Source organism: Macrotis lagotis, chromosome 2 (assembly GCF_037893015.1).
Source record: "Macrotis lagotis isolate mMagLag1 chromosome 2, bilby.v1.9.chrom.fasta, whole genome shotgun sequence".
NCBI lineage: Eukaryota > Metazoa > Chordata > Mammalia > Peramelemorphia > Peramelidae > Macrotis > Macrotis lagotis.
This window is the reverse complement of record NC_133659.1, coordinates 55861444-55884611: the sequence shown is the minus strand read 5'-3', so window position 1 is coordinate 55884611 and position 23168 is coordinate 55861444. Positions and strand designations below refer to the sequence as shown.

Below are 23168 nucleotides of genomic sequence, written 5' to 3'. Positions count from 1 at the left end.
ATGAAGGGATTCACACATAATTTAAAGGACTGTGTGTGTCAGTGGGGAGTCAGAAAAGAGACTGATACTCTTCCTAGTGAGCACAACTTTTCTATTCAACTTGTAATGTATTTATAAAATGTCTAGTATGGGTCAGACACTATAGGGTACAAATACTAAACAGTGGGTGATAAGATCAGATACTTAAATAAATATGAATTGGGGAGGGAAGATAATGGTAGTTATTTTGTGATCTAGGGAAAAGGTGGCAAAGGTTTGAGAGCCAGGTAAAGGAAAATGGGGGACCAATAAGACCAAAAAGGACAGACAGAACTTGACAATAATTGCTCTATAGAAGAAGACAAAGGGGAGAAAGAAGAGGCAAGAGAGTCCATGGTGCCTTCAAGACACCTTAGGTACCTGAAAATACAATGGTACCCTTAAGTGAAAGAGAAATTAGGAAGGAGGGAAGGTTTAAGTGGAGAGATAATGAATTCTTTATCCCTTTTACAATCTAGTCAACCATCTTCCCAAGGTAGTGACAGACTGGAACATTTCTGAGGGTGCTGATCCCTGGTCTTGGGATTCCAGATGAAGGGAAAAAAATCATGCACACAGTAGGTACATTTGCAAGTGCTATTTGCATAACTCCATAAGTTGTCAAATCTTTTCATTTCACTTATATCCTATTCTAAAGCTATTGCTTTAGTATAACCCCTCATCACCTATTGCCAAAATTATAGCACCCTCTGAATTGATCTTTCTCAAATCTGTCTCCATTCCCTTCCATACTACTCATTATTGCTAAATAATTTTGCTTCAACTAAGATCTGACCATGTCACTTCCTACACAACCAAGTCTAGTAATCTTCTATTGCCTCCGGAATAAAATAGAATCTCCTCTGTTTAGCTTTGAAAGACCCACAACCCTTGTCTTTCCAAACATTGTGGACATCTCTCTTCCTTCAATCTGCTATTCCACCAAATTAGTCTTCTCTCTGGTCTTCTCTCTGTTCTTCACACATGATATTCTATCTCCCAACTCTCTCTTTACAGTGGTCAAATCTTTTTGAATTCACCAGAATTTAGGCCCTCTTCAACTATATCTCACAACTTTCCTCTTCCTCCTAACTGCTGGTATCCTTAATTCCAAACAGGTTTGTATTTAATTTGTGTGTATATTATTGCTGTTGTGTCTGCCATTAGAATACAAACTCTTTATTAGCAGAATTTGTTTCATCTGTTGTACTTATATCCTCAAATCTTGTATCTGAAATGCTTAATAAATATCAATTGATTGATTCATTCTCATTGAAGAAGAGTTATTGACCTTACCTATCTTTGTATTAGGTTTAGAAACTTAGATTTCTGACTTCAGCTAGAAGACTGAGTGAGAATAGATTGCCAATGCTGAAGTCACCAATGGGTGAATTTGGGGGTCATGTCTTATATTGCCCAGAGCTGAGAACAAGACCAAAGTGGATAATTCAGCATGCCATGAATACAATGCAAAATCATGACTGAGGCAACATAATGGAAAACAGATGCCCATCCAGTGCTACCATGCTACCATTACCCCATCCCCATTCACTTAATCAAGAGAAACAAATGTTACCAGTGACTCATAACTGTAGTTTCTTAGAAGATTCTCATAAAAATTGTTCTCTGCTGTGTACATCAGAGGGGTTTCTCCAGGGTGGAATTTCTCCATGGTGGAATATTTCTCTAGGGAAGATCAGAATTGGACTGATGTCTTCAGAGTAGCTGGTGGTAGAGTGAATAGAGAACTGGACCTGAAATTAGGAGACTTGTGTTCAGATCAAACCTTAGATGCTTACTAATTTTGTGAACTTGGGCAAATCTTTAAGTTCTATTTGCTTTAGTGTAAAATGTAAAATTGCAAAATGCATCTATCTAATAAGGCTGTTGCAAAAATCAAATGAGAAATTTTTTTAAAAGGACTCACCATAGTGTCTGGCACCCTATAGATATGATATAAATGATTATTCTCTTCTCAAATGTCTAGAACTCTAAGGAAAAGATTAAAAATCTTCAGTTTACAAAAAATCACTTAACAAAAAATACAAAGAATTTATATTGGAATCCAGGAGCTTAATTTTTCTTCCCTCTCTCTTTGGGACATCCATTTACCAGAAACTTATAAAAAATCATTTATACTTATAGGACCACTCCATTTTTGAGAATATCCTATAAGCAGGAATATATTGGTCAATGGTTAACAGCTGGCTTTCTGTGGTGAAGGGATGGGTTGGGATATATTCACAATACACTTTTAAGTTTGACCTGCATTTTTATATTCTCCATTGTTTTTCAAGGCTAGAGAATCAATAAAACAATGAATCAGATCTTGATTTGTAGCATTTGCTGATTTCTGAAGTCTAAATTCTTAGAATGAAAAGTGAATAATTAACCTATCAGAATAATGCTCTTGAGAATTCTAGAGAAGAAAACTGGGATACTAGGACTCAGAGAGTTTTTTACTGTTTGGTCTATGGAATCATAACTCAAATACATGATTCAAATTCAAGGCTTTCGTCGGTCTCCATTTCTGCCGGGGTATTTTTTCATTGCTTAGCAAGCATTTAACAAATGTTTCTTAACTGTTGATTGGTTGATTGATTTCCACCACATCTTGCTGTTCCATATCAAAGAATACCATGATATTATGAAAGTGATGTCATAACTTGAACATAAGATTGATTAAAATGAGAAGGTATTGTGCAAAGATGCCATTCTCAGTATCCCATGTAATCACAGTGGCTTCATACATAGAGTAAGATCAGAATGATTGGTGATCAATAAGATATTTTGACCTTTTAAAGGCAGGTCTTTCCCATATCCTTGAGGCTCTACAATGGGATGATATCATCAGTGACAATCTTTTGATACTCTCAAGAAAGCTAAAGCAATTGAAATGTTCATTTATGTCTAACTTTGCTTTGTTCCTTCTCTTTATGAGCTTCTGATCTTTGAATCTGAACTTAACTGAACTTTTAACTATAGTATCTGTACTAGTCTATACTTTTCCTTCAATCCTGTTTAAAGTTTAATAGAATAAAATAAGGAGACCTAGACTAATAACCAATAACATATGAATTTCTATTCTTTTGGTTTTTCCTTGTGATGGAGCCCCAGCCTTCTTCCCCTGTACAGGTTAGTCTCTTTTGTTGATGACCTAGTCCCTATAGGATTTGCCTAGTTATGGCAGTCCGTACAGTCTGCTGCCATTCTTTTCTGTTATTGACTGTTTACATATCTATATAATTATTTGTTCTGCTTTAGGTTGCCAAACAATCTCCTTCTTTTCTCTCTCCCATCCCCTGTTCTATGCTCATCTCATCTTCTGAAAACTGAATGATTTTTTCTCCTCTCACCTGCCCTTTCCTTGTGAGTATCTCTTCCTTATGCCTAGACCAACCTCATTTTAGTCTTTGTCACAACTGGAAACTTCTTCAAAATCCCTGCTGTCTAGACATGATCATTTTCATGCCTCACTAAAAGAAAGCAAAGATAACTTTATTTCATTTTATAATTGAGAAGACTGAGGTAAGGGAAAGTGATTTTTTAATTTCATAGTAAAATTCATAATGGATTCTGCCATAGTAGTGAATACAAAGCTCTTTGTCTTCAGATAGCAATATGAATATTTTAGAGAAGGGAATCCTATAAATGTAAATACTACTATTGAATGCCATTTTGCTAATAATATTGTATTTCTTACAAGAAGGAGAGAGGATGCAATCACACCAATGATTAGTGTTTTCATTGAATCTGCAATATAAAGGGAAGGGATTCAAATTGGAATTCATGTTATTTCAAAACAATGATTAGACCACATTAAGAACTAGGGTTTCTTGTGAGTGATGAATTTTGAGAAGTTAAGATTAATACAAGAAACTAGTGGCTAGAGCATAGACTTCAACCTAGAGGAAATATGTACACAAACCAGAGACGTGATCAGTAGTGCTGTTGAAAATGATCATCTGTCTAACCTAATCCATCTTCCCAAAGTTTTGGTCCTTCATGGAAGCAGTTTGCCTTCCCCACCTTCATGTTTCTTCTCTTTGTTGGTAGTCATATGTTGGATCTCCTTTGTTCCCTTCTGATTTATCAGTAACTAGGTCAGTCAATAGCATTTATTGAGAGTCTAATGTGTTCTGAGCACTGATCTAAGCACTAGAGATACAAAACAATACAGAAAATAATCCCTGCATCACTGAGATCAATACCATGAGTGAGAGGTTGAGATATCATAAAAGCTCAGTTGGGAGGCTGAAGAGTTCAACCCAAAGCATCAATTTTTTAAAAATAAAAAAAGATCCCATGTAATCGAAGAAGCATTTATTGAACTCTCAAGGACTTGGAGATACCAAAGCAAGATCAACCATCCCCCTCCCCTCCCCTCCCCCCAAAAGTCCAGTCTTTTCCCTCAATGAGCTGATATTCTTTTTTTTAGCTCACATAAGGTTTTATTTATTTATTTATTCTTATTTTTATACAAATGATTTTTTTATACATTACTAAAGTATTCTTATTTAAGAGCTTATATTATTGTGGACATAAATAACATGTAAAGAGACAAATAGGTATATGAAAATTTGAATAAAAGAGAGAGAGAGAAATTTAACTGCTAGTAAGCTCAGGAAGGTCTTTTCATAAGATGTGATACAAGAGGTAGAGGTACAAAAGAATAACATTCCCTACATTTGAGGACAGATTTTTGAAAAGGCATGGAGGAGGGTGATGAAATACTAGGTTTGGGGAACAGATAATAGTCTAATTTTGCTTGAAGATAGAGTGATAGACAACCAAAAAATAAACTGGACCATATTGAGAAGGGATTTAAATATCACTTTTTTTACTGTTTCCTAGAAGCCATTAGTCACTCCATTTTGGTAGAATTCACTACATTAAATTGGTGATTCCAAATCTTTTTTTTTTAGCTTGTTGACAAATCATGAATTTACTATGGCTTTCAATATCACACCAAAAGAGTTTATTTTGACATTTCAAGAGTTTAAATCTATCCACATTCCATATCCTCCAGTTACATAATAGAGTAGGAAGAATATTGGGATGAGAAACAGATGACTTGTTTCAAATTTCACCCTGAACCTTATTGTCTATGTTATATTAGGCAAGACACTTGATCTATGTTTGCCTCAATTTCCTTATCTGTAAAATAAGATTGGCCTGAGTGGATTCTAAGGTCCTTTCTAGTTTTAGAAACATTACATGGAATGATCCTGAAATAATGAAATTGATTTCTACACCCTACAAAAGAAAAAAATCTAAATGCATTAAACACACACTCATATGCACACCCACAAACATCCTTACATGCAGTGTTACTATCAACCATAAATCCTTGCATGAGACTTTTAAAATTGACCCCATTATTTTATATTTATATCTTATATAAGCACACAAAAATGTATTCACTAGCTATTTTCCCTCCTTTTTCTAGTACAGTTCTCTCCAACATTTTTCTTTTTTGTTAAGGAGGACCATCAGGAGACAATGACTTCTCAAAGATTACTCAATTTAGATCAGGAAAGAACTTTGGAGGTCATATGATAACAACCTTCTCTTTTTAATGTAGCTGAAGTGAAGACCAGTAGTAGAAAAAAATCTCATTCAAGGTCACACAAGTAACAAAGTCTGGATTTAAAACTGTATCTTCTGACTACAGACCCAGTTCTCCTCCCAATGTGCCATGTTGCCTCTCCACATGTCTTTACAATGCTTTAGAATATACCTAGGCAGATTCCCAGATTAGGAAACAACACCCTAAGTGACCACCCTGAGAATAGAAAATTTGGTTTCCTTAATCCTAGAAAAAATTTATTGCCCAGTTAGCTCTCTCCTTTCAGTGTTTCAATGGCCACCAATTTTGTTACTAACCATTCTGGGTAGAGGAGATAAATGCTATACCACCTTGGTAAATATGACATCATCTCAGACTGAAGTGCTAGTTAGGAAGAGATTGGCTCCACAATCTTCCCTGATGAGATGATTAATGAATCTAATGTATATCCATCACTTCACTATCTACTCTCCATCACCACACATTCCAATTTTCTCATCCAATGGCATCAAGTCAGACCCAAATCAGTTTTCATGGTAAACACAGCTTTAATTCTTTATTAATATTAATCAAAGCAACCTTTCTATAGACACCAGAATGTATTATGAATGTGTTCACAGGGAGGCAATAATATGGCAGTGATGACATTTCTTGGACTTTTATTTCTTTTCTTTTTTAATATGGTTTAGCAGCAAGTTGTTCAAACAGAAGAGAGCGGAAGCTGATTAAATATCAGAGCTGGACTCTAATGAAAGAAAAGTCTAAGGTAAATATGGATTGATTGTTTTAAATTGAAAGCACTGGGAGGTGGATTTCAGGTGAACACTGAGCAGCTCTACTCCTAATCCCGGCTGAGGCCGCCATGAGGTTTTTCATTTGGCTTACAAGATGGAGCTGAATTTCAACCAGTCCCTGCTGGCTAAAGGGGAAGCTTAGCCAGTGAGCCAAGCACCATATGTCCCTCTCTTTGGCATCCAGCAATATTGTCATTAATATCATGAGCAGTGAAGAGAAAGCTGATACAGATAACCTTTACTTTGAGGTTCTAAGAAGGTATATTAACTTAGTTGTTTCCTGGAACTTCTCAGGCATAGGCAGGCCTGCAAGTAGAAATGTTGAATGATATAAGATCTAGATAAGAACTAAGCAATGCCAATATTGAAAATACATAGCATGTTAGAGCCACTTCTCAGGACATTTGTTAATTTGAAGGTATGTGAACTGTGTCAAGAGAGGTAAGATCTGTTTTGATGAAGTCCTAGAAATTTTGTAGTATTGAAGTATATTAGTCTGGATGCTCTTTAATGGGGATAAATGTATAGTTTTACACTTGGATTTTTAAAAACTCAATTCAAAAGTGTGTTATATAAGATGGGACTAGGCACTAATTTTAATGAAAATGTTCTGGGGATCTTAGTAGATTGCAGATTCAAATGAGTTCAATAATGTGACATGCAATTGCCAACCTTCCCACAACTTAATGATCTCCTACTCTGCAATGTGAAGCAGTGTCCAGAACACAATAAGGGAAAGACCGAACTGGTAAGACTCTATCTGAATGAGTGTGCTACTTGATGAATATCATTGATAAGCTGTTACATTATCCAAAGGAGAGTGGTGAAAAGGGTGAGAGTCCTTCAGGAGTAGTTCAAGGAACTGTGAATACTTAACCTAAAGATGAGAAAATTCCTGGGTGGCAAAGATATGACAGTTGTCTTTCAGTCTTTTCAGGCTATCATGCAGGCTGGTGCGTAGACTTGCTTTTCTTGAATCTATCATGTCAGAAAACTATCTCAGAGAAGTGTTAGGTGAAAGTTAGAATCAAGAGGTTGCTTCTACTTGGAGATAAAGAAAAAATACTCAAATTCAAATGGTCTGCCTTCTCTATCAATGGAAGTCTTCAGTTTAAGACATAATGTTGGGCAAGACATGTCAGAGAAAGAATTTCCATTTATAGGTTTGACTAGATGACCACTATGATCCTTTCGACTTTCAATGTTCTGTAATTTTGTCTTTTAATGGCAATCATAAATACCTTACCCCCATTCCAGGTGCTTTGACTTCTCCAATCCAACTGCAGTCAAGAATTTGGAGGTGATTGGAATGCTAGTAAGGAAAACCAAGGTTGATGTAGTGATGTTCTAGATTGGCAAATTAATTTCAATCAACCAAGTATAAATCAAGTAAATGCTGCTTTGGTAAGTGCCCTAAATTAGATTAAAGAGATACTTTAAGCGGGGGCTAATATCTTTTAGTCTGCCATATGTAATGGATGGCTGCATCCCTCCCTGAGCCTACAACTCCATTATAGGATGACCAGTTTTGTTTCTCTTAATCCAATGTATATATAAATCATTAAGACAATCCTACTAAATGAATTGACAATTAAAGCGAATGAAAATTCCTGTTTTTATAGGAAGAAACAGTTTACTTTGAAAGTTTCTAATCCCTGAAAATAAAAGAAATTCTTCCAGGTTAAATATATCTAGTTGATTCTTATAGAAAATAATTTTATTTTTATTTATCCCCACAAGCAAACCCAGGATTTACTGATGTCCCTATTCATCCCCCAAAAATCCAGCATTTTTTTAGTATATTAGAATAGCATACTTACATTGACCAAATGGACTTTTAAAAATATTATTTTTCTAACAAATCAATTGACTTTGTTCCCTTCAGTCTGTAAACTAGCTGCTTAATTGAGGATCACAAATCCAAAGATTTTGAATGCTCCTGATAAAATAAAAATAACAAATAAATATCTAAAGATAAAGTAGAAGTATAAATACTCCTTGAGGCACATATATATATTATATATATATTACATATATATATAATATATATATGAAAAAAACTTGATAAGTGAGCTTAATAGGAATAAGTCTGGCCTTTCAATAGCACAGTGCCTGTGAATGAAATTACCCTATCTTCCTAATCTTCCGGAGTGGTTCTATTCACTTCTGGTCTAGTAAGTATAGTCTTACAGTAAGTCAACTAAGTCACTGGCTTAGTCAGACTTCCAGTCACATTTGAAAACTAGGATTCACATAGTTCCTGGGTAAGCTTCAAGGGTGCTCCCTAGACTTGCTTTAATTCAAAGGTTAAGAAACAGTTTTGTCCTTAAATAAATTTATATGGTGATTAAAAAAAGAATTTGTTAACTTGCTATACATGGATTTGTTTTTGTTTGAGAGGAGATGGGGAACTCATAAGATTAATATCAAATTTTCTTTTATTTTTAAGACATTACAATTGGAGGTGTATAAATAGCATGTATGAATCAATTAAAACTCAATTAATAGCTAAATTTTTAGTGCTAATTATAATATATGAAAAGGGAAAATGTGGTAGGCTTAAGTAGTCACAGAATACTTCACTGAGTAGTCAGCAAATGAGTCTTAGAGAATCTGGAGGTTTGAATTCTGAACAGTGAATACAATGTGATTAAATACATGGCAAAGAATTGGAAGGGGTCTATTCCAAATGAAGAGGAAAGTTCAAGTTGGACAATGATGGTTTTTCTCATGCTTTGTATTTGCTTGATTTATCTTTTGTTTATTTCTAGGTGCAGCATTATGTTGCAGCTAGCCAGGTAGTTCTTGAGTTTTTCAGACTCAGAACTCCCGTGAGTTATTTCTTGACTAGACCAGAAGTGAATAGAATGACACCGGAAGATTAGGAAGTTTCATATTGAAAGGCCAGACTCATTCCTCTTATAATATGCTCACTTATCACATTTTTTCCAGTGGTGGTAGCCTCAGCATTGTTTATGGTCTGGCACTGTTTATGTATGTTATATTTATCAATAGCTATCATTTTAAAAATTAAAAGATGATTTTGAAATTATGCATTGATTCATTTTGATAACAATAACAAACCCTTTAAATGTTAACAGAAATAGTATGTTTTAGTGTAAAATGAATTATATTCTAAAATATAGTTATTTTGGAAAGAATCCTAATTTCCAAAGCAAAAAAGTAACTTCATGAGACAAGTAGATTATTTTACTTATTTTTGCAAATCTCTTTAATGTCTGAGTTAATAGAAGATAGCTGGATTCTCATAGTTGCTTCTATAGTCAATCTGCTGCAATATGTTGTTTTGCTTAAAGTATATGGAGAAAACCTGACTTTATACAGAGGAGCAATCAGAAGAAAAAAATATTAATAGGCAAATAACATCTTAATATGATTCTGAAAATAGTTTTCAATTTGTAGTCTCTCTGAAAGAGTCTCTTGGGTCTCCAGAACTCTGTGGTCCCCAATTTGAAAATCACTGGACTAGGACACTGACTTTGAATGACAAAGTCTTAGTCTGAAGTTCCACCTGTGAAATTAATTGGTTGTGTGAACCTTGGACAAAATACTTAACCTCTCAGACACCCAGACAAATGTCAAAGATAATAAACCAAAGAATTGTTGCTGATCTGACGAATAGGATGAGTTTCCGCATCAAAGCTTCCTTACAAAGTTTCTGTACAAATATACCTATGAATCTATGTTTATAAATAATTATTCTTGATAAATATTTCTTTTTAGTGCTAAGAAATCAGAACAAAAGATGTTGGTCAATTTGAGTCTCCCCAAATGAGAAGATCAGAAACAGCTGAGGAGAGAGACTTCATATTCATTTATTATTAAAAAAAAAAACCAGATCAGAAATGAGAGAGAGACAGAGACAGAGACAGACAGAGACAGAGACAGAGACAGAGACAGAGACAGAGACAGAGAGAACGAATGGTGGAATAGAAACAATGTAAATCTAAGATGTAAATGCTGTTCCATTGTGGGCTCCTCTAGAAGAGAAGGGAATTTAGACTAAATGAACTTGACACTCCCTGGAGATCAGGATATCTCTAATATGTAGCAATAATGATGATAACTCATGTTTATATAATTAACTTTTTGTGATCTGTATCTGTATTTTCTTATAGCAACTGCAAGTATGTTTCCTCATTATACCAGCAGAGAATTTCAATGGTTTGCCAAAAGTAATTAGGGTTGTACGTAATAGGAGTCATGAAGACCTGAATTCAAATCATCTTACTAATAGTGAGAGATTGGGTAAATCATTAATCTCTCTTTGCCTCAATTTCCTCAACTGCAAAATGGGTATGTGTTTATATGTATGGGTTTGTGTATACATATACATTGTATAATTTTTATTATTGAGTCCATGCTTAAATCCAGGTTATAGAATCAAAAGAGATTTAGAGATACAAAAGACCTCAGAAGTTAACTAAGTTAACCCTTACACAAATGATGAATTCTACTTATAGCTTACCCAAGCTATGGGCTTTTGGGTGACAACCTCTAGGAGTGGGGAGAGAGGACTCTGAATTGATGTAGAAAGGAACATGCCTCCCTCTCCCTGTAGGCAAATTGGACTATTTACTCTGCCTCTGCTTCCCTCTACCCTAATTACAGCTCTGAGCAGAATGGAGAAAAGTTAATCTCTAATGCTATCTGGCAAGTGAATGTGAACATTCATTCAACCTGAGAATATGACTATTTTCTTATCAAAGATCTCCTGAGCTTTCTCTGTGAATTTCTGATCTCATAAGTGTGTATTCCTGTGCAATCACCTGTTTTACACTTTCTAGTAAAGGGAAAAAATTAGGTTGCTGTGATAGAATGAGCCTTGAACAATGATCCAGGAGATCTGAGCTCTAGTTCCAGGGATACTATGATAACAGTAGCTTACTATTATAATACTTTAAGGAATAATGAATATTTAATTCTGCACAACTCTGTTAGGAGGCAACAAAGTGGACTGGTGAAAGGGATTGTTCGGTACCCAGAGGACATGGGTTCAAATTCTGCCTCTGATACTTAACTCCATGTATGACTGAACTAGTCATTCAACCTTATTTAGCCTCAAGTTCCATACCTGTAAAAAGGGGGGGGGATTAAACTCTCAGGCCTCTAAAATCCCATCCAACCCTAGATTTATGGTGATCCTATAGATAGATCAGTAGCATAATAAATTTTAATCTCCTTTTTTTAAGATATGAAAACTGAGGCTCAGAGAGATGTGATAATTTGTCCTTTAAAGATGGGTCTCAAACCCAGGTCTTCTTTCAACTTAAGGATTCTCACGTGGGACTCAATAGGCAGACTTTGGGTAAGTTAAGAAACCTGTTTCTGCTATAAATTGATCATCAATGGCTTCCTGAAACCCCAGGATCCTTTCTTGTAGTAAAATCAATTATTCTAGCTGTTTTAATTGCTTCACCCACTGGTTCACCTTTTCTAGCCCTGCGTACTACAATCCAGATGAACATTGTCCACCTTTCTTGCAATGCCACATTCCTTTGGCTTCTGGGGAGGTTTGAAATTTATATGTAAACTTAAAAAAAAGAAATCATTTCCTTCACTCTCCCAACTCTAGAATAGCTTCAGGTCTAATCTGGGCAAAGGGAGAAAAGCACAGAGTTTCTTGCCTCAGCCAGTTTCCCATTTCTAATTGATTTTTTTCTCCTGTAGCCTCTCCAACTTCTGAGCTTTTCATGGCTGAAATGTTTTTAGGAACTTTTTCCCATAAAGATTTCATGACTTCAAATCTGTGTTTGATTATTTATTTGCTTCCACTGGGCTTGTGTTCGGACCATGGCCAAGACAGGAGGGCCCAAAGGAAATCTCGCTGGTTATGTATTATGTATCTGCTGTCGCTTGGGTTCAGCCTGCAATGGGGAGTATGACGTCTTCACCCGTTTTGGCATTTGCTTTGCTATTTGCTTTATGTGAACATTTACTTTTCAGTTGAAGTTATGTTTAACAGGGGCCAACTGCTCATATCACTGAGCCAAAAACACCCCAGGAAATTCTGAGGAAATGTTGAGAAATGGGCATTGGTGCTGGTTTCAATTATTGCAAGGCTACCTGTAGATTTTGCCTCCTAACTTTCTACTTTCTAGTCCCCCCAAACACACAGAAACATATAATCCACACACATATAATCCACAAACATATAATCCATATACATAAGACACATATATACATACATCCAGAAACACACACACATACATTTATACACATATGTATAGTCTCATGCACACACACACACACACACACACACACACATGAAATGTAAACAGTGAATATTTTTGTGATCATTTTAAAAAGAGGAATTGGGCAACCTCTGGATGAAAACTCTGGGTACATCTGAGAGGTGGACGGTACATTGCCTGGGAGTCAGGAGCCCTCTGTTCAAATGTTACTATTCCAATTGTGAGTGACCTCAGACAACTCACTGAATGTCTCTGTGCCTAAGTCTTCCTATGTCTGAAATAAAGGGATAGAACTAAGTAGGTAGAAAACGTAAGATCCCAGGATGCTGTGACTTATTGGCTGACAATTAAATACTTTATAGTGATATACAAATAAAATATTCAAATTTCTCTTTTCCTCTTTTCATTTATTTATTTATCCATTCATTCACTTATTTATTTGTTAGTTTGTTTTCCAATTACATGCAAAGATAGTTTTTTAACATTCATTCTATTGCAAGGTTCCAATTTTGGTTTTTAATATGTATCTTTATCATTTTCTAAATAGAAACTATAAAACTCTAATCTTGGTTTGAATTTGCTCTCTAGAGTAAAATTAAAGTTAAGAAACTTGGTTTTGAACCATACCACCGATACATAATAACCTATGTGACTTTGGATAAATCATTTAACGGAGATTGCATTTCCGTATTTAAATGAGTATAATAATATTTTTGTACATAACACATAGGACTGTGATAAGGCTTTTTTGAGATATGTATAAAATATTATATTAACTCTAAATACTCTATAGTGCTTCATAAAAGGATATTCTTATTTTTTATAACTTTTGTCATTATTTTGAATATTGCTTTGAATAACAATGAGCAAAAACTTCCAAACTGGAAAGGGGATAAACAAAATTACCATGGACCTATATGACTGAATAAGGAAGGGAGCCAATCTCACATTTTAAATGAAGGACAAAAAAATGAACCCTCTGACTTACAGAACCATAAAATTAAAAGTTGAAAATTACCTTAATGGTCACCGAGTACAACTTATGTATAGGAATTGGAATCCTTACTCTGTTACACCTAAGTGGTCATCTAAGAAATGTACCAGTATATTGAAAAGATTATAAGACCCAGGAAAAAAGGCCTTGAATATAATTGGACAAATGCATCATAGAGGAGTTATGGAATGACATGCAACAGGGGTCAGAGAATGAAGAGGTCTAGTTGGATGGTGATCTGTACCTTTAAAGAAAGCCCCAGATTCATAAAAGTATTAAACACTATATCTATTTGTGGCTTAGTAAAGTAATAAAAGTTCAACCCTTTGTTCTTCCAAAGCAGTGATTCATGAGACAAAGTAACAAACTTAAGAAAATGGAAAATATTTGCTTTATTATCAGAGTCGGGAGATTAATTACCCTAGAATGAATAAAAATCTCATTCTTTTCACAAAAGGGGCATATTTTCCCTCATTTATCTTTACTACATTCTAGAAGTTTGCAGAAGATTCTAGAATGTCCTTTTTGTGACCATTTGGTACTTTACGATATTTCAAAAGAAAAATAGCACTAACATAATATGACATAGGCTAATATATAACTTATTGAGACACAACATAGCATGATATGGTATTGTGTGGTATGGAATATCATAACAAAAAGATCTATAAAATCTTTATTCTGATGCTTATAGAGATGCATGACCATAGATTGGTCACTTTGACTCTCAGACTCCTCATATATAAATGTGGGTAATAATATTTGAAATACCTCACAGAATTGTTATGGCATTCAAATGATGCATACATATATGTGTATGCACATATTTTCCATAAAATAAAAATTGTAAAGTATTATATAAAAGTAATTTGTTATTTGATACCTAAACCAGGGAGACTAAGAACAGAAAAAAAAAAACTATTGACCAATTCCCCTAATGAATATTTATAAAAATATTTTGAATAAAATGCCAACAAAGAGATTAAAGTAAAATATCAAAAAGATTATAGATTATGACCCAGTGGAATTTATGTAAAGAATGCAGGGCTGGTTCAATATTAGGAAAACTATTACCATAATTGCTGATATTAATACCAACCCAGAAAAAAACCATATAATTATTTTAATAGATGCAGGAAAAGCTTTTTGATACAGTAAAAATTCATTCCTTTAAAAACCATTATAAAGCATAGGAATAAATGAAGTTTTCCTTAAAATGAATGGAATTATCTATCTAAAACCATCAATAAGAATTATTTGTAGTGGGGATGAGGTAGAAGTCTTCCTAATAAGATCAGGGTAAAGCCAGGATGGCCATTTTCACCACTGTTATTCAATATTTCATTAGAAATGCTAGCTATATGAGTGAAGTGAGCAGAATCAAGAGAACATTGTACAGATAAATAACAACACTGTGAAATGATCAACTATGACAGAGGCAGCGACTCTCAGCAGTTAAGTGATCAAAGACAATCCTTTTATGGATTATGGAATTCTATAATCCACATGGATATTGATATGGAATTATGGAAAATGCCATCCACATCCAGAGGGAAAAAACTATAAAGGCTGAATGCAGAGCACAACATACTATTTTCACTTTTTTAAACCTTCCTTTATGCTTTTCCTTTCTTGTTCATGGTTTTCCCCTTAATTCTAATTTCTGCTTCACAACATAGTTAATATGGAAGTATATAAACATGATTGTACGTGTTTAATTTTTACCAGACTATTTCCCCCCATTGGGGATAGAAGAGAGGTTGGTAGAAAAATTGTGGCACTCATAAAATTGCAAATGGATGAATATTGTAAACTCCTTTTTGCATATAATTGGGAAAAGTTAATTTAATTTATTTTTTAAGAAATTTGCTAACAAGATGCTGAAACATTTCATTCAAAAAATGATTTTAGTTATGGCAATAAGATAAAAAAATGGAAAATTAGAACAGGTAATGAGAAACAAAACAATCATTCTTTGTAGATGATATGATGGTACACTTACCGAATCAAAGAGAATTAACTAAAAAGCTAGTTGAAATAATTAACAATTTCAAAAACTTCATATAAATCATCAGCATTTCTATATATTACCAACCAAGTCCAGAAAGAAAAGACAGAGAAATATCTTTGAAAATAGCTGTAGACAATAAAAAAATGCTTAACTCTACTTACAAAGACAAACCCAGACACTTTATAAACAGAATTACCAAATACTTTTCACATAAAGTCAGATCTAAATAATTGGGAAATGTTAATTGCTCACAGGTGGGTCAAATCAATATAATAAAAATGACAAATCTACTTATTCAGATGCATACTAAGCAAACCTACTAAATAATTATTGCACATTCACTTCCTCAAGTCATTTTACAGATGAGAAACTTGCCAAGAGTCAGTGTCTGAGGACTGATTTGAACTCAAAAGATAAATTTCCTGGTCACACTGATCCACATAGTTGCCCCATCCAGAAATGGGACAGAGGAAATAGCAGTTGATGGTTTCTCATTAAGGTGTATTGAGATATTTATTTGTTGACCTAATAGCAATAACAGTGAGGTCTGTTATCTTCCTGAGGCATATACCCTAAATCCAAAAGAGACTATCTCAAGACTTATCCAAATAGATGACAGCTCCCCACAAATGATTTTTCCAAAGATACCTAAAATATTGCAAATGATTTTGAAGTTTTAGGAAGAAATTGAAGAACATGATAGCTCAGGTTGTGTTTTTCTCATTTCTGTCCATTGAAGGCAAGGAATAGAGAAGGGGAAAAAAATAATTTGGGAAGTGAACAGCTGTTTTGGTGGTTTCTGAGAACAGCAACTGGGCTTTGGTTATCATGGCTTAAAATAAAAGCCAACACATTTCTGGCCAGAGATTGAGTACATCTAAGAAAGACTGCTAATAATGCATTTTCCAGGTGCCTTCAAAAATCTCATTAAAAGTTCTAAACTATAAAAGGTGAGGGTGAGAAGATGAGTCTGCTATGTATTTTCCCCAATATTATGGAGGGTAGCCACATATAAATAAATATAGCAGCTATGACACATATAAATTCACAGAAAATAATAAATAAATAGAAGATCTAGTAATAAAACCCATGATGTCAAGTGTCTCTATAAAAATGCATAAAATTTAGGGGAAAAAAACGAGGAATAAGAGGTCTTAGAACAAAGGTGAAATTTTGGTCATACAGATAACATTGAGCTTCTTCGTATGAAATCCATCACTGAACTCTCATTGTTGCTACTATTTTCTCTCTCTAGGTTTTTGTTATAATTGCTCTCCACTGGTTATCCTTCTACCTGTCTGACTTCTCCATGTAAGTCTCCTTTACTAGATCATCGTCTACATGATATCTATCACCCCAAAACTCTGTCCTGAATTTTCTTCCCTCTTCCCTCTATATTATTTCAATTGGTCATCTAAACAGCTCCCATGGTTTCAATATCATCTCTATGAAGATGACTCTCAATTCCAAACCAAACCTCTCTCCTGACTTCCAGTCAGTCTGCTGGTGCTATCTCTGATTAAAGTCTCTGCCCACTCCAATTCATCCTCCACTCAGCTGTCAAATCAATCTTCCTAAAGCGTAGGTCTGACCAAATCATTCTGCTATTCAATAAACTCCAGTTAACTCCCTGTTGCCTCCAGGATCAAATATCAAATCCTCTGGTTGACTTTTAAAGACACTTATAATCTAGCCTCTTCCTCTTCTCTAGTTTTCTGACAATTTACTCTTCTCCAACTGCTCTGTTTTGCAGATACCCTGACCTCCTGGCTTTTTTCTCACCCAAAGTAGTTTAACTCCTAACTATGCAATTTCACTGGTTTCCCTCTTGCCTAGAAAGTTCTGTCTCATCATTTTTATACCCTTGACTTCACTCAAATTTCAATTAAAATGCCACCTTCTGTTTTAAACATCTTCCTCTGAGACAACCCCCAATTTATCCTATATCTGTCCTATAAATCCTTCATTGTGCATCGTTTTTTACATTATTTTTCCCCCTTTAAATTGTGAACTCATTGAGAGAGGGACTCTGTGTGTGTGACATTTCTCTTTCTTTGTATTCCTAGCAATTAGAATGTTGCTTAGCACATAGTATTAATAAGTGCTAGCTGACTTTATTCAATATTAATAGGCAAGGTAAGTACATTTGATGTTGCACTGCTTATTAAGAAAGAATATTCAACAGATTATTTTTCTTGAGGTTTCTTTTTTGAGGGGAGATTATTTTATAACATAGCTTTTGGAAACATGACTACACATTTATAACATATATCAAATTGCTTGCTTTCTCAGTGAGGTGAAATGAGGCTGGAGGAAGGCAGAAAATTTGGATTCCAAAGTTTTAAAAATGAATGGTAAAAAAATTTACATATAACTGGGGAAAAGTAAAATACTAAAAATAATTTTTTAAAAAAAGAAAGAAGATTCATATGAGGAAATTAAAAAGTCAGAATGAGAAAGAGAGACTCTGGAGGAACATCAAAGAAGTGATTAATTCTTTGAGTATACCACAGATCACCTGGACCAAAAGAGGAAATAGATGAGAAGTTTGGGTAACAAATGACAAATCTGGTACAGAGTCATGATATTTAACCATCTATTAAAGCTATAGCTCTGCCAAATCTATTTCAGTTAATAACTTCTTGAACTTGCTTTAGTGATAGTTTCATTCTTCTAAAATAAACTGAAAGGGCGAATTATATTCTTTATTTGAGTCTTGCTAACATGGAGGAAGCTTTTACTGAACTGGAAACAATAGGAACATTGGAGAGAAGTCAACATTGAATCCCAGAGTTTGTGATAACAAATAAAAATATATCTGAATCTAGACTTATATGATCCCTAGATTGGTAGAAAGCAGATTTCAAAGAATTCAAAAGAAAAAGAGAAAGGATCACTTGGTTCAGAGGGAAGTTATTATCCCTCAAGTAATGGAAGAATCTCGAGGAATCAAATTTCAAAAGAGAGACAATTCTAACATGAGGGAAACAAATTTGTCTGATGAAACTAAATATGAATACACAAAGACCTCACCAAATAACTAACTTAGATAGAAAAGAATTTCACAGTAATAAAAGGCAAGTGCATATATGAGTGGTGTATAATTCTATAAAAATGATGGCAGGAATGTAAATTTCAGAATGAGATGAAGCTATTGAAAGAAGCAAAGGCAACAGAACTCTGATGGGAGCAAAAGGAGAATCAAAGAATGGGTAGAATTTTTGCTAGAGGTAGACGGGCAATGACAATATGCAGAAACCAAGTAATTCCATATTTTTTTGCTTTCGTTTTCTTCTCCAAAAGAGAACGACCTTTGTTCATTGAGGAGTTTTTTTTCCAAGAAAATAAGGTTATCTAATGTCAGTGTAGCAGAAGGTCTAAAATGTAATGCTCCAGGGATACCATACTTGACTTTCTAATGTTTAATATTTTTACCAATAATGTTATCAAAAACTGGAAGGATGAACTAATAAAGTCAGGACCCAAAAGGACTTTTTATAGGCTAAAGCATTGGAAATGAATCTAGCAAATCTGCTAGAAATCTAGTAAAGATAAATGAAAAGTAAGATAAAATCAGTTTCAAAAGTTGAAGATGTAGAGTTCTGCATAAATATTACTAGTTCTACAAAACGATCTGGAGGTATTAATGGACTACTTAGTTTGCAATATGATGTGGCAACTCAAACACCTTATCCAATCTTGGGCTATATTAAGAGCTTGGCTTCCAGGAATAGAAAAGGTATGATCCCCTCCTCTGACTTTATCTGGATTATTTATTATGTTCAAGTTGTGGCTTCAGTTTAAAAAGATATTGATAAGATAAGTAATCAAAATGGCAAAATGCCTTTATTACATGTCATAGCAGCTATTAGGTCTGATTTATTAGGATTGAGAATCATTTAGAAATTTGGGAGAAGAAGATCCAATTAGACTTGAAACAATGACTCTGCACGATTTATGGATTACCTTGTTTACTGTTCCTATATAAACCTCAGAATTTCTCCAGGTAGAATTGAATAAATATATATGCGTATATTATATATAATTATATGTCATATGCACATATAGATATATGCATCTATGTATATATGTATATGTTTACTCATGTATAAGTATATAAATTTCATCAGATTCTCTCTCCACACACACAGACACACACATATATGTATATGCACATACAGATAGAGAGACAGAGAGAGATGGTCTGATGAAATTTTCATCTTGCTTTTTACCTAGAAATTTCTATTTTCATCATCATCCTGGCTCTTGTCCTAGTTTTCCTTTGGTGCTGACTCAGTCAATTAGTCTTCCTTCTCTCTGATTATCATATTTGCAGCTGTGTTGTTTTATCTTCTGGGGAGATTGCCCAGACCATCCTTCAGACGTTCAGGTTCCCGTCCAACAAGTTACATAAAGTACCGATAATCTCATGGAGTGACATTCTTTCTTGGAATATTTGTAACAGGCTGACATGAAATTAGAGAAACATCTCTAACTAGGTTACTAGGACCCCACCAATCAATACACTATTAAGTGCTCAGTATCAAAGGAAACAGAAGTAGGAGAATGAGAGCTGTCAATGGAGCCAGAAAGACTTGACTTCTGACACATTGGTTGTGTGACCCTAGGCAAGTCACAATCTCTTAGTACCCTAAGTTCAACCTGCACTTCTTGAGGAAGTTTCTTCATTTGGAAATTCCTCCTACCAATGAAATGACTGGTTCAGTTTCTTTGAACCAGGGATTGTTCCAAGTGTTGTGAAGACACAAAGTAAAATAATCAATCCCCTTAAGGAATTTACAATCCAACAAAGGAGGAAATATCTCTTTATCGAGATCTAATGATCTATCTATGGGTGTTTATGTTTATATAAGTACACAATGTATAAATGTGTGCATATACATACATATTTATATAATATCCATGTATACAAATATATCTATATATACTGTATATATGGGCATATACACACATACATATTCTCATATTCACAAGGTAGGACTTCAGGAAGCAGTTACAACCTTTTATATAAGTAACCCTGTTGGGAACCATTGTATATGGAACATTGTGAATTATCTTCACCTGGTGTCCTTGAACACCAGAATTTTATCTGTCATGGGAGTGGCAGTGGATTAGAGACTGGAAAGGTATTTAGGCACTGGTGTTCTGGTGACTAAAGGGAGCACTTGGAGACCTTGATGGAGTACTTGTCTCCTTTGTAATCCTTGTCTCCCACCCCTCCAACACTTGCCTAGGGAAGGATGAGAGTCCAGAAGTGGGACTCTACATAATCCTGTAGAATTATACTTCTTACAATATTGCTCCTGAGCCCCAACAGTATGCTTCCTATTAACAATCATTCAGTAGACTCAATTAGTTCCTATCAAAAATCTTTCTTCAAATAGCATAATAAGCATAATAGTTAAAAAATCTGCCTGTCCACCAAAAAGAAATTAATGCTCACTTTTACACGAATCATAAAAGTCCATGGAAAGAATGGGTTCATATTCAGTGTATAATTGCACTGACACATGTCATATTCATGTATGGTCAAAGGCAACTGACAACTTTATCACTTCCTTTCTTGTATTCAAAGTCAACATTTTTCTCTAGTATAATGTGCGTTACCCTTGAAGTTTAATCTGCTATTGACTCTGTGTCCATCTATATCCTTGGTGTATTGCTTCTCATTTAAAAAGACACTTTCTTTATTATCACCATTACCATTATCACTCTAAAGGATATCAATTCTATCACCTTGTAGTCCTCCTGGAATCCTCAGATCTTTCAAAACTTCACAATTCAATATTTGGACATATAAGTCATGAGATTGCTGCTCATGTACTCATGTATAAGTATAAAAATTTCATCAGATTCTCTCTCTCTCTCTCTCTCTATATATATATATATATATATATATATATATATATATACATACATACATATATACATAAATTACCTACCCAGAAAGGAAATATACTTAGAAGTCAAGTAGGGAACTTTCAGTGATGAGGACTATAAGTCAATCCAACAAGCCCTAAGTCATGCTAGCCAGTAATGGTAACTGAACAAGTTCTAAGATGGGGAGGCAGGAGAAAGGAAGGATGTCAAGAAGGAAGGCAGGAAGGTGGTAGGAAGGCAGATGGGAAGGCAGATGGGAAGGAAGGTGGGAAGGAAAGAGGGAAAGGAGGGGGAAGGAAGGAGAGAAGGATGGAAAGAAAGATGGTGGGAAGGAGGGAGGGAGAGAAGGAAGAAAGGAAGGTGGGAGGGAAGAAGGGAGGGAAGGAAGAAAATGAGGAAAGAAGGAGGGAAAATGAAGGCAAGGAAGGAGGGAGGGAAGGAAGGAAGATAAGAGGGAGAGAGGAAAGGAAGATAAGAAAGAAGGAAAGGAGGGAAGTAGGAAGGATGGAGACAAGGAGAGAGAGAAAGAGAGAGACAGAGAGAGAGAGAGAGAGAGAGAGAGAGAGAGAGAGAGAGAGAGAGAGAGAGAGAGAGAGTTTCAATTTCATCTTCTTTTGCAAGCCAGTAAAAGATAACATTCAGGGGAATTTTCTGTCAAAGCAAAAGTCCTTGAAGGCAGTCTCTCTAGGAAATTCTTCTTTGAGAAAGGACAGAAGTCTAGTTTGGGGATGGAATGCCAACAACTCTTCCTGGGCAGTCTCTGCCCAGAACCACTGTAGAGGCTTCTCACCCTGGATCTCTGGTTAATACTGGTACTTGCTGGAGTGGAACCACTTCTTTTATGTGTCATGAGACTAGCAACTCAGAGTATCCAAGACACATTAAACTTTTCCCTTACACATGTCAGGAGCTCTTGGCTGCTGCCCCTTTCTCCCCTCCTGCTCTCTGACTTCCCTTTTCTGGAAGAAGCAGTTGGTATTATCCCCCCAGTAGCCTCTGCCGTCATCTGATCGATCCCTTTGAATTCCTCCCCTCATTCATAGAACAAGGTATCCTACAGGGTTGTTCTCTTTAGTGATGGAGTTGTTAAGTCCACTGGTCTCTTGACTCTATTGCACCTTCTGTTTCCTCTACCTAATGGCCTATAGCTCCTGGACTTCTTCAAATCTCAACTTCCCCAGGGTAGAGCTCTGGCTACTGATCTCTTGTCTCAACTCTGAATGAGGAAATTCTCATGAGAGTTAGACCACAAGCAAAATTGCTTACCCAGTTATTTATAAAAAATATATATAATTTATGCAATTTGTATTATATATTATATAAATTTTATAATTTTATCTTTATATAAATAACCATTACAGAATCTGAAAAGTATAAGATCCCCAATATAAATAAGTTAAGGAGGGAGGGTGTCAATGAATTTCACTTCTGAACCTATTTAGAATTATGATCCATTAACTCAAGGTAATTAAAACAATACTAATGAAGTAAAAATTTTCCTTCCATATGTCTAGGCTCAAAAAAATGTCTTTTTAATCCATCTATTCCTCACACTAGGTCACTGTTTGATTAGTTAAGTCTGATTTGGTGTTTTCTTGGCAAAGACTTTGGGAGCAATTTGCCATTTCCTTCTCCAGCTCATTTTATAGATGAGAATCTGAGATAA

General features: G+C 34.9%; 1 long non-coding RNA gene across 1 annotated transcript in view; it reads right to left on the bottom strand.

Moving 5' to 3' along the window:
* Positions 1-1705: 1705 nt before the first annotated feature.
* Positions 1706-23168, bottom strand: part of LOC141511003 (uncharacterized) — a 111311-nt gene continuing 89848 nt past the window's right edge. The window contains exon 4 of the long non-coding RNA XR_012475231.1: positions 1706-1772. This is a non-coding gene — a long non-coding RNA (uncharacterized LOC141511003). The remainder of the gene's footprint in view (positions 1773-23168) is intronic.